Here is a 16,182-nt window from a genome sequence, read left to right as displayed (position 1 = left end):
GGCTACTTATCCTTATTTTACTTTCTGGAACAAGAAAATCCAGAAACCAGCTCACTAGGTCCGAAGTTCTTGATGTATATAGATTAGTACCACATGTATCCTTTTAATAAAATGCCACCAAATATATGCTTATTAACAAAATGTCACTGAGACACATATCCAACACATAGATTTCTGGTCTTTTCCTACCTAAAAACCATAAATGTATGAAATTTACAACAGCAAAATCCTGTCTGTGACTAGGAGAAGGAATAGAAAAATAAGAGAAATCTAAAAGCTATAATTGTACAAAGGCTGCAGTAAATGTTTATTATATATTTTAGGAAATAATTAGCATACAAAACACTGGTAATGTTATATAGTATATTCTGCCTGTAAGCACATATCTAACATTTATAAAAATAGTTTTCATCCATTATCTCAGCCTAAAGTTTATGGAGATTTTGTATAAAATTCTATAGCATAAAAATATTCACTACCTTCCTTTCCTTCATCTAATTTTGAAGTCACTATCACATAAATTATGAACAGCTGGTATAGATTAGGCATTTTTTCCATCATCTCCTAATCAGGTAGAACAACCAGAAGCCAATATTATTTTAACAGAAGCTGTTTTTATGACACCTTTTTCCTCTTTTTCTGTCTTCTGTAAGTATGTGATCTTGTATACAAACATACCGTCTTTTCATGCCAACAAATTATGCTTCTAAGAGTTAAGCAAATTTTTTTAGTACTTAGAAATACTATCCTTTGTATTTTCTTTAATTATCATCTGGCACTATCCCATCATCTCATGTGTAACCTGTACTCTACAGGCCTAAAAACCAGGTAGGTTAAGTCACTCACCATTTAAGTCACAAGCAGTATTTCTCATTGTGCAGAAAAGCACACTCCAAATCTCTTGTTAAGTCCGCTGAGATTTCCTAAGGCAGTACCTTAAACATGTACCATGATGTGTCCTCTGTGTTATTAGCCAAGATCTACCATTTTTCTCCAGTGCATGCATGTTAAGTCGCTTCAGTCATGTCCTACTCTTTGCGATCCCAAGGACTGTAGCCCGCCAGACACCTTTGTTCATAGGATTCCCCAGGCAAGGATACTGGAGTGGGTTGCCATTCCCTCCTCCAGGGGATCTTCCCAACCCAGGGATCAAACCCATGTCTCTTGCATTTCCCACATTGGCAGGTGGGTTCTTTACCAGTCCAGCCATTGCTGATATCAAAAGGGACAGCTTTGGAGATCAGATATCCAGGAAATGCACCAATGCAGCTTCTGATTTCCACTCACCTATACTATACCTCGGAGAAGGCAATGGCACCCCACTCCAGTACTCTTGCCTGGAAAATCCCATGGACAGAGGAGCCTGATAGGCTACAGTCCACGGGTCACTAAGAGTCGGACATGATTGAGCGACTTCCCTTTCACTTTTCACTTTCATGCACTGGAGAAGGAAAAGGCAACCCAATCCAGTGTTCTTGCCTGAAGAATCCCAGGGACGGGGGAGCCTGGTGGGCTGCCGTCTATGGGGTCGCACAGAGTCGGACACAACTGAAGTGACTTAGCAGCAGCATACTATACCTGACAATGGCTAATATCAAGGGTACTGACACCCAGTGTGTTCCCTCCAATGCCTACAGTGGATGTCTCATCAATACTGTAGGTGGAGATCATTACTGCTGGCACCAATGCAAATATATGATACTCTCAAAGTCCCTCCTGTATGAAACAGTTCACTTTAGTTTTTACTCTTTTTATTGTAATTTCCTTGCGTAACTATCTACAAAAGGGCTGGCTGACAGACTAAATGACATTTAACACAGAATTACCTCCTCTGAACAGCACTGCAACATGTATATTACCATATGTAAAATAGATGACTAGTGCAAGTTCGATGCATGAAGCAGGGCACTCAAAGCCTCAAAGCCAGGGCTCTGGGACAACCCAGAGGGATGGGGTGGGGAGGGAGGCGGGAGTGGGTTTCAGGATAGGGGGACACATGTGTACCCATGGGTGATTCATGTCAATGTATGGCAAAAACCACCACAATATTGCAAAGAAATTATCCTCCAATTAAAATAAATAAATAAACATTTTAAAAATTACCTCCTCTTTCTTTCCTGCTCCACCCCCTGCCTCTAAACCAAAGCTGTGCAACTTGACTCTCCCTTGGAATCATTTATCAAATGGATACACTTCCCCAATCTCTCACACAAAGAAATTCTTGGAAGCCCTGGCTTACCATGTACCACCAGGAATCTAGAAACATTAAGTGGTAATGAAATTAATTAATATCTTGTATTAAAAAAAATCCTATAAGAATATGGAGATGTGGGCCCTCTCATATACTATGGTAGCATTGATTGAAACAACCTCCACTCTACGGAAATGAATTTTCAAGAACATATCCTCCAATTCAGTCCTTCTATCTCTAGAAATTTATCCCATAGATACTTGCACATGTGTCTAAAAAATGTAAAAGGTGATTCATGGACTATAGCGCTGCTTGTAATGTCAAAAAACTGGAAATAACCCGACTGTCCATCAGTAAAGGAAAACTGTGGTACATCCATACAATAGTATAAAATACCACTATAGAAAACCATGAGGAAACTCTTTACATTCTGATACAGATAAAGCTCCAAGATACAATCAATACTACTAATTTTACATAGGTTATATAAACAGTGTGATACAATTTGTGTAAAACAAATGGGGCATATATCAGTATGAGTATTGCTTATATATACATAGACTATCTTTACAAGGATTTGTCAAAAGCTGGTTAATACTGCCTGCCTCCAGGAAGCGGCAATGGTAGGTTGAAAGACAGCTAAAGGATGGGAACCTACTCTCTGTGGCCACTTTAGCACCTGTTGAATATTTAAATGTGTATTTTTTTTAAGAAAAAAATTACATAAAAATATATTTTAAAATTCTATTTCATATTTATTTAAAATACGCTATGTTATGAAAGGTGCTTCTCCTTACAAAAATATTTAGCTTCTTATAGATGTCAACAATTGAAGCCATAGCCTGGAAGGCACTAGGGGAAATGGACTTCCCCAAAGCTCTTGTGTAATTTAACTAGTAGGTATTTAACTACATACACAAATGTATCAGCTCCACAGACGGATGGAAAAAGAAAGGGTTGAGGGCTCACTTCTCTACAACTCAGGTATCACAAACAAACAGGAGATCCCTGGCATGCACAGACTATCTTGATTTCTACCATTCCTGAGCAACAGCTGAAGCTCCCACATTTAGCAATGTGCCATTTCGCAGAGACAAGATTCTGAATCACACACACCATGAACTGGGGGGCCCGGCCAAGGTCCAGGTGTGCTCTGAGTCACAGCGCGGTGTCAGAGTGCTACAGCCACCATACATAAAGTGACAACAACTCTGCTTCTAGTGAAGAAATGAAACAAACAAAATGAACTGCTAGTTGATTCTAGTGTTGATGACAGAACGAGGAGAACATGGAAATGCTTATGAAAGTGATAGGTCCCAGCCACAAAACAGAAGTTTCAGATAAATTAAAGGCTGAAATGTCAAATGCAATGATGACTCAGACACATTGTGTGAACAAAACTACAGAACGCTCCAAAAGGAAATAAGTAGAAAAGACGTGTGAATTTGTTTCAATAAGTGCTCTAGACAGTACAAAAATTGCTCATCAAGTAAGATAAGTAGTTAAGGTCTAGAGAGATCATTTACATTACTCAGTTATACTTTAGCAATCTGAAGGGAGGAATTATGCGCTACAACGATTTTTTTCCAGGTTGTGGACTGGCAATGGTCATGGGCTATATCCATCATAAATGTCAAGAATCTACGGTATCTTATTTTGACTGGAGATAAACAGAGTCCTTCATAATCCTCTCTTTATATGATTCCTTTGCTTATATCTGCCAGGAGAGGATAAAATGGCCGCTCAGAGTCGGGGGCAGGGACGCCCCAGGCGTGCACTTGTACAGCACGTTCAAGGTGAAGAGGCTGCCTGGGGCTGAGATGAAGAGAAGATAACAGTCCCTGGGAAGATAAGCAACCCAATCTGGTAGCTGCAACACAAAGTGAGAGAGTGGGCCTTGCCTAGAAACCAAAAGTCTGGATCTGCAGATAAGGTCAGTATTAAAGATTACTAAGAAAGGGTACTAACTGCAGCCTGGCCATTCCTGCTCAAACCATTGTTTTCAAAATAGTAGAGTATTTACAAGAACAGCTAATGTTCACTAACGCCAGTTAAACAGGTTTAATATTTTCAAATAAAGTTGTTTTTTTAGAATTCCATTTTATAGCTTTACCATTAACAGGTACAGTTTTCAAAAGTAAGTTACAGAGATAACAAGGCCAAGAGCTGGGAGTAGTTGTAAAATGGGGGTAGGCATCACCCCAGAAGCAGCATCTGAGAATCAGATTTAACTCTATCACTCAGAGAGATGATGGGACTGAGTGAGATCTCAGTGCCTGGTGTCAAGGAACTAAACACATCAGTTTTTGGTTCAAGAGGGCAATGTATCTTTTGTGAAGAGTAAGTCAGGAATGCTAACCCTTAAATCATGACCATGAAAGAAACAAAAATGACAGCTCTGCAGAACAGTGAGACAATAGTAAGAAAAGTCAACATCCACAGTGGGGATTCAGTGCTCTGCTGCTATGATGCCCACATGAATACCATCAACTGAAGCTGGCTTTCGGTTCACTTTGTAGAAATCATCAATCACTCACCAAAAGCTGTCTCTGGCACATTGTGACATTCTCAAAAAATAAGTCTTAAGCATCACCTTCAGTAATATCATCGAAAGGGCCTCTGCCCACTGCTAAACCCATATTAAAATGGTGTATCAAGTTGCTGAGCCTCCCTCTCCCCACCCACCCTGCTCCTTGTCATCCTTTCACAGACACAAATCAAACACTTCATGCATCATCCTCAAAACTTGCCACACTCTCTCAAGTTCCTCTCTCCATCCCCTGCCCTTTCCTAAAGGAGCCATGACCTTCCTTTCCTCCTCTTCAATTCACTTTCCAAGGTTTGGCAATGTCCTGTTTTGTGACTTCAGACCAACTAACCCCCTGAAGCCTCAATTTCCTCATCTATAAAATGTGGATGATAACAGAACTTTTCTTCATTGCGCGTGGTGAGGACTGAATAAGATGAGTCAGATAACAGTTCAACACAGTGCCTACTCCAAAGTTACGCAGTCAATAAAATCTTAACTGTCTATTATAGTTACCTGGTTTAACAATTATTTGAGTTCATGAGAATTGCTCAGCGACCTTAAAAAATTAGTCACTGGCATTTTCCTCCCCCTTTCCCTTCATTTTATTTCAGTGGTGTCTCTTATGGTAAGCCACCTGTGTTCAAAGCTCCATTACAAGATGTCAACATTACAACATAGATGTTGTGCTGTTAATAACAACAATCCCTCATATTTACATGGCTCTAGAAATGACTAGCTTTCTTCAAGGAACAATTCCTCTGAAGTAATGGAGAAGGATCTGCCACGTAGGGAGGGAGTTGGACCTGAAGGCAGGGCTCTCTTCACCATCACGCTGGGCTGGCAGCACACTGGAGACCAGGCTAAAGCGGGTTAACAAGACGAAGATGAAAGGCTAGGGCAATCTGTCCCAAAATCTGCTCCTCAGAACTTACAGGAGACCATTTCTGTGTGTCCTGTGACACAAGTGTTGTGGTGATGGAGAAATGTAACCTCTGGGTCTTTGGGAGATGGATGGCACCCATCAGCAGCAACGCAGCTATCTGTGAAGCACTGAATTCAAGCTTCCCACAGTCAGCCAGCCCTACAGCTCTGTTGTCACAGTCTAGCAAGTCCCATGGAACCCCTTTTCAGAAAATGCTGAGCTATGGAAAACAAATTCAAGAAATAACATGAGAACAGGCAGTGTTTTACAGGAGAGAATTCATTCATCTCCAAGTTAGGAAATCAACCATAGAGATGCTACATTCTGGCTGAGCTCCCAGTCTGCATCCATGAGTTGAAATCTGTAGTATCTAACACTGGGGAAAGTCCTGGGGACCTAGAGTCCAGGCCCAAGAAAGTGATCCTGAGAAAGACATGGCCCCGCCTCTTAAGGTCTATCTACGGTTTTCTGATCTATCCTCTGATGCCTTCCTATGCACTTTCATGACACCTGAGAGGTACACTGGCTGTAATGGGGAACTCACATATTTACAAATACACGGCCACGTAAGGGGAGTCAGACCAAGTCAGTAAGTCTAACCCACTCCAGAGATACAGACACAGTGGAGCTGGAGGGTTTCTTCTACACTTTGTCATTTTAAAGGATCTTACCAATACTAGCCTATTTGACCCTAACAGCTACCTTTTAAGTTGGCCAAGAATTGTTGGCCTCATTTTACAGATAAGAAAAGATCACCAAACCAATAAACAGACTTTCACCTTCCAAAACAGTGACCCTCAGACTATACCATAGTGCCCAAAACAATGTATTTTAGTCAATAAAGAAGCCAATCTAATGTAAAGGTGAAAAGCACAACAGCCAGAGTGCCTGGGTTGAATCCTGGCTTCACAACTTACTAGCTGAATAATCTTGGGCTTGGTACCCAACCTCTCTTGAGCCTTAGCTCCTTCATCTAAAAACTGAATAGGAATATCTACTTCATAGAGATTTAAGCATTTTTAAATTATGCACGTTAAAGTGCTTTGTACTTTGTGGACAGTCAGTTCACAACAGCTACAGTAATTTTGAAGAAAAGAAACAAGTTGCTCTTCAGTGTCCACACTCCCTTCAAGCATGAGTTTACCAGATGTCTGAATATCTCACGGCAGAGAAATGATAACTATACAAAAGCTAATACCTTTGCACCACAAAGTCCTATTAGATTTCTCCAGAGTCCAGAAGTGAAGGCGGAAAAAAGTGGGAGTTAAGAACTATGGTAGGACTCTGGGATTTCACAAACAAGTACAACTTCAAAATGAATTTAGGAAACTGATGAAAAGTCAGTAAGTATTGGTTTTTCCAAGCTCTTATAAAGAAAAGAACATTCTAACAATGAGAAAAGTATGAAGGACATAATCTCTGAACAATGACCTAAGACTAAGCCATTGGCAACCTTACTGTGACATTTTTGCTGAGGAGGCATAAAAACATCGTCGCGTATCAACTCTGGTTCCAGGACCTGCTTTCAAGAAAGACACAGAGGCAAACAGAAAGCACCATTGAGAAATCACAGTAAGAGGCCTATAGAGAAAAGAGAGATGAAAGCTATGGATCCTCTCCAAAGGGGACTCAAATGACTACAGAGTCTTTCTCTGTACAAGTGCTGGAACATGGGTATGTAAGATGCCAGGGGAACAGGGGCTGAAGGGAGATTCTGTACCCCAATAATAGTACTTACTACATCATATCATGATCCTTTCTTACAGGAGGTTTTGGAGGAAAGAGACTTTGATTTATTCATTTTATTACCCTCATGTGAATATCCACAGTAGGCATCAATAAAAATTTATCACATGAATGAACAAAAGAGAAGGGAAAAACGTAACAGACTAGTTGTGGGCAAGGACTGGGGAGAGGGAAAATCAGAAACAGATCTTCATCTGTCCATCTATCTCATATTCTCCAGTGAAAATTCTAACAAGGAGGCTGCTAAGTATTTATTTACCTCTTTGGCAAGAGGATAACTCTCCAGCTCCAAGAAACCCTCCTTATTTAAGTGTCAGTGAAGAACACATCAAAAGAAGTTAAATTCAAGCCTCTTAAACAGGCTTATTCAATAAGGATAAGAGAAAAATCTAAACTCACCCATGAAGCATCTCTCAACAAATATTTTGCTACAAAGAAAAATTTTCCTTTCAAATCAAGCATGACAGATACCAGCTTTGATATTCCAGTAACCCTGACTGATAAGAACTCTGAATCGCACACATACTGGAATTGAGATCTGTTGTGGAGAGATGTGAATTCTGCCCTGAGGGCTCAAGTTCATAGATTTTTTTTTTTTAGGCAGGTAGAACTGTAGATGACTTCAACGTGAAAACTGAAATCTCAATAGCATCAAGAACAAATTCTTGAGAATCTGGGTTTTCTGTCCCTATCTATGTTCCTGTAGTAGATGCCTGAGAGGCAGCTAACCTAGGTTCCCTTTATATATGAAATCGATTATTAGGACGGCGCCTTCTTGTTGATATTTTTTCAAGAGATACCTCCTGCTCCTGTATCTACTACTAGTCATGTTTAATGAAAATGACTCTATTTATAACATATCGATGGCTTATCTGATTTCCTACCTTTTCTGCTATGACAATTACATGCAAAGGGGTAGTCACCAAAGGCAACCTTTACAAAATCTCAACTTCCTGCCCTTCCGTTTGTTACTGTAAGAAGGATGAATTGTTTGAGAGTCTGTGGCCTTAACCTACTTACTTCCTCTGAAGGAGGAACAGAAAATGAAAAATGCCTTTCAAGAAAAAAAAAATGTATATAGAAAATGAAATCACAAACTGACATTAACAGTCTTATGGCATATTTAACACACTATCTTCGAATGCTTTTATTTGAAGTTCATTTTCAATGTACAGACTATGAGATACTCAATTTGAGACAGAAATATCCTGAAAAGTGCTATAATGTCATCCATACACTACACTAGTAGGGTAATAATAGAAATTTTACACCCATTAGAGGAATTCAAGAGCATAAAAAGAGCAAGAACCTGTCTCACAGAGATATTTCCATGCTTATGCAAAATATGCACAAGTTTAAATTTTAAAAGAAAACTAAAAGTAGTATCTTGTTCTTTTTTCTTACTTCACTTCATAATTTTTAAATGCTAAAAGTAGTACATTCTTTTTTCTTATTCTGCTTCATATTTTTATAGAACACAGAGCTAAAATTAAAAGATTTACACTTGATTTCTTTTGCCTATAATAAATTAGATTTGTCCAGATTTTATTTCTGTCACAGAAGTCATGTCTACAGGCTTATCTTGATAACCCTTTGCAGCTAAACTCCTTATCAACAAATTGAACAGCTAGGCCTCAAATCTTCCAAATAAGACCACAAAGCAATGGGGTGAAATTATTTAGATCATTTAACAACCAGACCGGGGACTTCAATTCACAGTTCAGTGCTCGGTCAGTTTAACAGATGGGGGAAAAGTAATCAACTGATTTTGGTGCCTCAACCATCCTACTCAAAGTGTTTCAGTAACTGAACTAGTTTAATTCTATAAAAGCACACGTAACATTCAGCCGTGGTCCAATCTTGAAAGGCTCCAACATACAGCAGGTGCTTAAAAAAATTTGTTGGATGATAGAGCTTCAACAAAGGAGAAACAGTCCATCACCCTATAACCAATGCCTGCAACAGCATCCTCTGAAGTTAAGATTAAAGCTCTGCGCGATGGACCATGACTCAAATAACAGGAATGTCATATGACTCCCACTATAAACCAGAACCACCTAATGAATCAAAGACTCTTCACTTTATTTTGTAAATGGGCCTACTCTTCTGGTTAGAGCATAATATCAGTAATTATCGCATTTTGGTGAATATATTCTTAGTCATATTCCTTGGTATCTTTTTTTAAACTTTGATTCTCATACTCTACATTCTTCCCTGTCTCCAGCTTCTCACCATTATTATCTCTATCCCTCATTTTAATTTTTTTTTTATAATCAATAAATTCCATCATGTTTTGAGTTCACAAAATGGTAAATTTAGGTCTTATTCTTTTGATTGATGATTAATTGATTTAAACTTAATTTATCAATTAATTTAAATTAATTGAAAACAAACCCTACTGCCTTATCAGGTCTCTTCCTACAAAGAACAGATGAAACCTTTTAATAAATAAGCCCAGTAATTACCAAACCTAATTTCAGTAATGTTTTGTTAACAGCTAATGATCATTTCAAGGCCATGAACTAGACCAAGGTGTTCTTTTCAGTACAACTAAGTCTTTCCCCAACGTTTAAAAAGGGAGGAAGAAAGAGTAAAGTGAAGAAACAGTGTTTTCTTCTCATCATTTTTTTCTTACACCTGTTTGCTATTGCTCATCTTAGTGAACCAATGTATAAAAGCAAATACATTCCTCAAAATCTGGAAATGTGTTTCCTGGAAATATTGTTAAGAATTACTATTTTGAAAATTAGAAAGTTAAAGACATAACAAGACAAAAGCCAGTGTCATTTTCCCTTGTCCCGGCCCTTCCAAGCTGCATATGAACTTATACAAGTTACTAAGTATCTCTTAGGACCGGTTTCCTCTAAAAGAGAATTAATAATACCAAACACTCAAGGTTACTGAAAGTATTAGGGATAATACTGTTAAAACAGTACCTGGGCATACAGAATGCACTCAGTAAGTTTCTGTTAGATGAATGAGTGAATGAATGAATGAATGTAAAATATCCAGCTTAATGCTTGACGTTCAGAAGGCACTCAATATACAATTACATTGACTATATTAACACTTCACAGTATTTTGCAAAGGGCGCCCCATGTTGCAGGTCCCTACGTTAGGGACACACTTACCTCCACAGTACCCACTGCATTTACCTCGACCTTTCACTACAGCACTGAACCACAGCTTTGTTTTGGTAATTATCATTGTATGTGTATGGATTATCTCCTGAATAGACTATAAACACACTAAGGCCAAAGATTGTTGCTTTCTTCATAGCCCCAACAAAGTCATTTATTTCATCCTATTCTATGCATTAATTATGTAAAGCATTTTCCAACAGAGTTACAAAGATACCCAATAAATATCTATTGACTGACATAAAACACTGACTTGCAGAAAGAATAGTAAGTAATAATAATAAAGCTTTATTATTGGGTTGGCCAAAACGTTCAGATTCATCTGTAAGATGGTACAGAAAAACCCAAATGAACTTTTTGACCAATTCAACCTAATACACATGTAATTCTTTCAATCACTACCCAAGTCATTAACTATAAGTTCACTTCCGAGGAAGAAACTGGAGGTGCATCCAGAATCAGTCAACTTTACACAAGTGCCTCTCAAAAGTCCTTATTCTTTCCTGCAAACCACCCTGTCTCCTAAAAAAGGACTTAAAGGCTTTTCAGTTTGACTTCATAAATCAAACTCCCAGGGTAAGGGTGTAGGGAACTCCTCAAGAGCAAAGACCTGGTCTTGCAGTGTTTGGCACTGTAAGAATTCAATAAAAATCAGTTAACTAGTAGAAATACCACTAGAGGAATTATGCAGGTTACCCAACTTTGGGACACCAAGTTGGACTAGTACCCTAGTCCACACTACCTCAAGTATTGGGCTAGACAAAAAGTTCATTCGGCTTTTCTGTACCATCCTACAGAAAAATCCGAATGAACTTTCTGGCCAACTCAATGATTTCTTTTGTAAATTTTCTGTCTTAACTGCATCTATTATAAATAGCTTTGGTTGATATATGTATGTCTTAGAAATAAACTATCAAACAAAACAGCAGAATTATTCAAGAACCAACCTTCAATTACACAGGGACTAATTAAACAGGAACTATTATTTCTTCTTTCCTCCACTACTGGGTTTCTAGGTTCTTAGAGTATTGATTGGATAATTTACAAGATAAGAGAGATAGGCTAAAACTTCTCAAGAGTTTGGCAAATTCAGTATTATCAAACTGAAAACAATGACTTGTGATTTTCTTTTTTCTATCTAGATAATATATAGTTGATTAGGATTAGAATAAAGCAGCCAAGAGTTCTAGAAAACGTAGGGAGGAAAAAGCCCTACAGGGAGCACCCCTGAAATTCACAGTCATTTGCAGGACCCAGTTTCTGGTCCCTATAGTTTAAATTCTTACTACTCCAGTTACCTATTTTGTCATCTTCATTTCCCAACAGACCCATGCTAACTAAAATATTAATTACAGTACATAAATTCCCCTCACACCAACCCCTCTACTTTCACCACCCTACCATTTCCACAATTTGGTATTATTTTATATTTAAATATTTATTTCACCAACTCCTACCTATTAAATGACTACCTTGAGATAAAACACAATTTGTATTCAGCCCCATTTTAAAACATGGTCTCTTCGCTCAAGAAAGCCATAAAAGAGAAACTACTATTTTCCTAAAGAAATGAAATATCCCCTGAAAGCATTGTAGCAAGTCCATATAATATGTACACCAAAAACTAAACCAATTATTTTAGCCAAGAGTTAAATCACTCTGTTCAGCTTTTAAAAACCTACCTTTTGTTCTGCCCTTTTCACAAAACCTGGCTAAGGTAAAATGATAATATGACTACCAAACATTTGAATAATTGTTCATAGTTCTCAAAACCTTATTTGATCCCTTCAACAAAGAGACCAAGGCAAGCATTGTCACTCCCATTTTCCAGAAGGGGAAATCTAGGCTAAAAGAGTTAATGTGATTTACATAAAGTGGTATATTTAGTGGCTAAACTGTCCTCTGATTCCTATTCTAGCACTCTACCTACAATCACAATGATTCCCCAAATGAATAAAAATAACTACTGTCTTCCACTCAGCATATCTAAACATGAAACTAACCATCCTAGGAAACACACTTCACTCTGTCTGAACTCTACTTCCATCTGCGATCTTCTTGTCAGCCATTCTCGCCCCCTTGTTTCTGCTGCATCACCTACATGGACATCTATTTATTTTGCTATTTATACTTCTCAAGGTGATCCACGAGCAGAAAATGTCAATAAATTCCTTTTTGACAATCATTTTTATAGTGGTATTTATTCAGTTTTGACATCTAGACCACACCTACCATGGTTATAACGTGGCTCAATAAGGACTGTTAGTCCTCACAGACTTAAGAGAACAAACTTATGTTACCAGCGGGGAAGAGTGGTGGGAAGTGACAGTTAAGGAGTTTGGGATGGACATGTACACACTGTTATATTTAAAATGGATAACCAACAAGGACCTACTATATAGCACAGGGAACTCTGCTCAATATTACATGGCAGCCTGGATGGGAGGCTGGGAGAGAATGGATACATGGATATGTATGGCTCAGTCGCTTTACTGTGAAACTGAAACTATTCACAACATTTTTAATCGACTACACTCCCATATAAAATTCAAAATTTTTTAAAAAAGGATTATTAGTCCTGCTACTTTTTGTTTTCTTTTGTTTTACCAAACAAGAATTAGCAACTCCTTTAATACCTGAGACAGAAAAGGAAAATGAAATGAAGCAGAAAAAGAAAGGGAACGATTAAAAAAAAGTTATAAAAAGTAGAAGAGGCTTCCTTCCCTAGTTGCTCAGTGGTAAAGAATTCGCCTACCAATGCAGGTGACTCGGGTTCCATCCCTGGGGTGGGAACATCCCCTGGAGAAGGAAATGGCAACCCATTCCGATATTCTTGCCTGGGAAATCCCAGGGACAGAGGAGCCTGGTGGGCTACAGTCCATGAGGTCGCAAGAGAGTCAGATATGACTTATCAACTAAACATCACCATCATGAATAGTAGAAAAGCACTAGAGTCGCACAAATGTACTTTCATGTTCTACCCAGGGTTCCCTTTTGCCTGAGGATGACCTTTGTTCTGAGAGTAGGCCCTGGATTACTGGAGACTAACCAGCACCCTCCAAAATTACCAAAGAGATCTTTATTGGGCAGCAGCTGTATTGCTTGTGGTGATATGCTTAAAAGTTGACAAGTTTATGCTAACACACTGGAAATTCACTATAACACTATGAAATGATATTTGGCACACATCAGCCCACCATAGGATTTGAGCCATAGAAGATAAGTTACTTAAACGTGCCCAAACATCTTATTGGAAATATCACCTACAAAATTTTACCAAGTTCCAGAACTTTCCACATCACAGCATACTTCTACAACAGCTATATTAATTCACAATTGCTTTGTTCTAGATTTCCCGCTTCCTCAATTCCAAAGAATAAAACTATTTACTTTCAGTAAAGAACAGGTACAACTGAAGTGTGAATTAAGAATCCAGTAAAAAGCCAGTCCAAAGATTATCCAAAACAATCTCTTAATTTTTCATAATGCTTTAATTGGAGCTTCAGTCACAATCAGGGTCAAGACTTTCATGAATTCAAAGCACCCCTTTCAAAATGATGTTTTTCTGCCAACTCTGTTCCACACTCTCCTTCCTTACCCTCAAATGCAGCTTTTAATATTTGCAAGTATATCAAGCAATTTGTTTCAACACACAACTCTTACCTAGTGGCAGTGAAGAAATAATTATCTGATGGTCTTTAAGACTGTGGTTCACCCTCAAGACTTCTCCTGGAGGTCTATCATCGATTTAAAGAGAAGAGAAATAAAATCAAAGTATTGTCATTTTAAAAAAAGAAGCCTTGAAACTCATAGATAATAAGTTCAAATTCTGAATTACTGACATTGCATAATTTTGTACACTACTACTTAATATGTTACAACACACACACACAAAAATAAACTAGCTTTGGATGAGGTGAAATTGCTTTTACATTTATATCACTGCCCTACCCTAAGTTCCCCTGTTAAAGTCTCTTCCATTGTATGACAAGCAAATGAAAGTTCCCAGGATCATTTGATTCATTTTAACTTCTCTCACTGTTTCTCTTATTTAAAGTTACCCTGCAGAACACACACCGGCAGAAGAATAGATACTATGTAAGCAAGTTTTTTCCATATATTTAAGTGTTTAAATCCCAAATTATACAAAGTATTCAGAAATAAGTCTTAACCAGTGAAACAAAATTACACTCTTAGAGGTAAATTGGGGTCATTCATTTTTATATATGACTATGTGTTTAAAAAACAAAATAAGGCCTTAAATTATATTTACTAGAGAATAAAATGATTAGCTCATATAAAATGATTTATATGAGCCTTTTCAAACACAAGTGTTTTTCATTTTTTCAAAGTTTTAAACATGTATTGCACTTCGTATTTTTATTAACATTCAGATGAAATTATCCGTCACTCCTGATTAAAGGTTGATCAAATGTATAGACAATGACAAATATTAAAAAAAAAAAAATCAAACAACTGCGTCTAATCCAGAGAGTGACCGATCTCAAATCCCAGAATAAAAGCAAAGTGTTTTCCCCATAGAAGTACCCCAACTGGAAGGCTGGGTCCTTAGATTTCATTTGCTCTCCGATTTACTAAACTTTCTATTTCTGATCAGCATCCTCTCATACAACATCTGGCCCCTGGCTCAGGTCGTCTAATCACTTCCACGTCTGAACGGACTACGTAGCTAAAAAGTAAAGGCCAAAGTTTGCTCTCGGCCTTCCGAACTTAAAGACGCGTCTAACCACTAGAGGTCTCCCCTTGGCCAGTTTTGCACGTTCGCTATTTTGCTGCACTTGAAACTTTCCGGAGAAATGCTCTACTCGAGTCAGTGTTTTTCTAAAAACTTGCGCAAAAATCCACGCGACCGAGCTAGCCAGTACGGAGACTCTCGGGCTCCCCACAGCAATAAAGCTATCACAAACAACATTCTAGGAAAATTAAAATTCGACGCACTCGCTCCAGCCGCTCCCTCCCCCCCTTCTTATTCCTCATCTCAGTTTCCCTTAACTTAAACTTAGAACAATCAAAAATCTATTTTTGTTTCGGTGCACTGTGAATGATCTCTAACGCATTTTTTTTTCTGGCGGTAGACCCGAGGTGGTCAAGGAGCCTGCCGAGGGATGCAGGGAGGGGGGAAGGGCCGTGCTCGCAGCGTCCGAGGAAGTTGCATAAGGAAAGAGACTCCGTTTTTTGGGTCCCCTCAAAAAATCGGCGGGGAGGGGGAGGAAAAGGAAGCGGGGGGGTGGCGGGGGGGGGGAAGGTAGGAGAGAAACTGAAGCGACGTTTACCTTCGTCTCCCCGTGGAAGGGTGGGGTGAGAGCCGCGATCTTCGCGACCCCGGAGGGCGGCTCGTTACCCCCACGTCTCTCAGAGCGCAGACGGACAAACAGATACCCCTACCCCTCCGCAGGGAAGGCGGGGAGCAAAGTGCCCGCTTTTAAACTTTCTCTCACGGTCGCGCTGGGGCCGGGCTTCGCCCAGAGAGGGTGGGGGAGACCAGAGGGCCTTTTTCTTTCAAGGTAATTAAAGTTTTACCACCAGCACGAAAGTTGCGCCCTCCCCCCTCCCGTGCCACCGTGCCCCCCTCCCCCGCTTCCAGGGCTCCCAAGTTTTCCTCCCTCTCCGCCCTCCCCCCCCGCCCCCGCCA

The 16,182-nt window shown here is 39.1% G+C and overlaps 1 protein-coding gene across 10 annotated transcripts in view; it reads right to left on the bottom strand.

Annotated features, from left to right (window-relative positions):
- Positions 1-16,182, bottom strand: part of L3MBTL3 (L3MBTL histone methyl-lysine binding protein 3) — a 104,884-nt gene that overhangs the window by 86,918 nt on the left and 1,784 nt on the right. For 8 of the 10 annotated variants that reach the window (XM_061427938.1, XM_061427945.1, XM_061427944.1 and 5 more), the window contains exon 2: positions 14,193-14,266. The exons of 1 other annotated variant lie outside the window; for it this stretch is intronic. The gene's annotated coding sequence lies outside the window, so the exon portion shown is untranslated. Of the gene's footprint in view, positions 1-14,192; positions 14,267-15,823; positions 16,111-16,182 lie in introns of those variants that run through there. One more of the 10 variants, XM_061427939.1, reaches the window with a different exon arrangement.

This window comes from Bos javanicus, chromosome 9, assembly GCF_032452875.1.
Source record: "Bos javanicus breed banteng chromosome 9, ARS-OSU_banteng_1.0, whole genome shotgun sequence".
Taxonomy (NCBI): domain Eukaryota; kingdom Metazoa; phylum Chordata; class Mammalia; order Artiodactyla; family Bovidae; genus Bos; species Bos javanicus.
The sequence above is the reverse complement of the archived record's forward strand: the minus strand, read 5'-3'. Positions and strand labels throughout refer to the sequence as shown.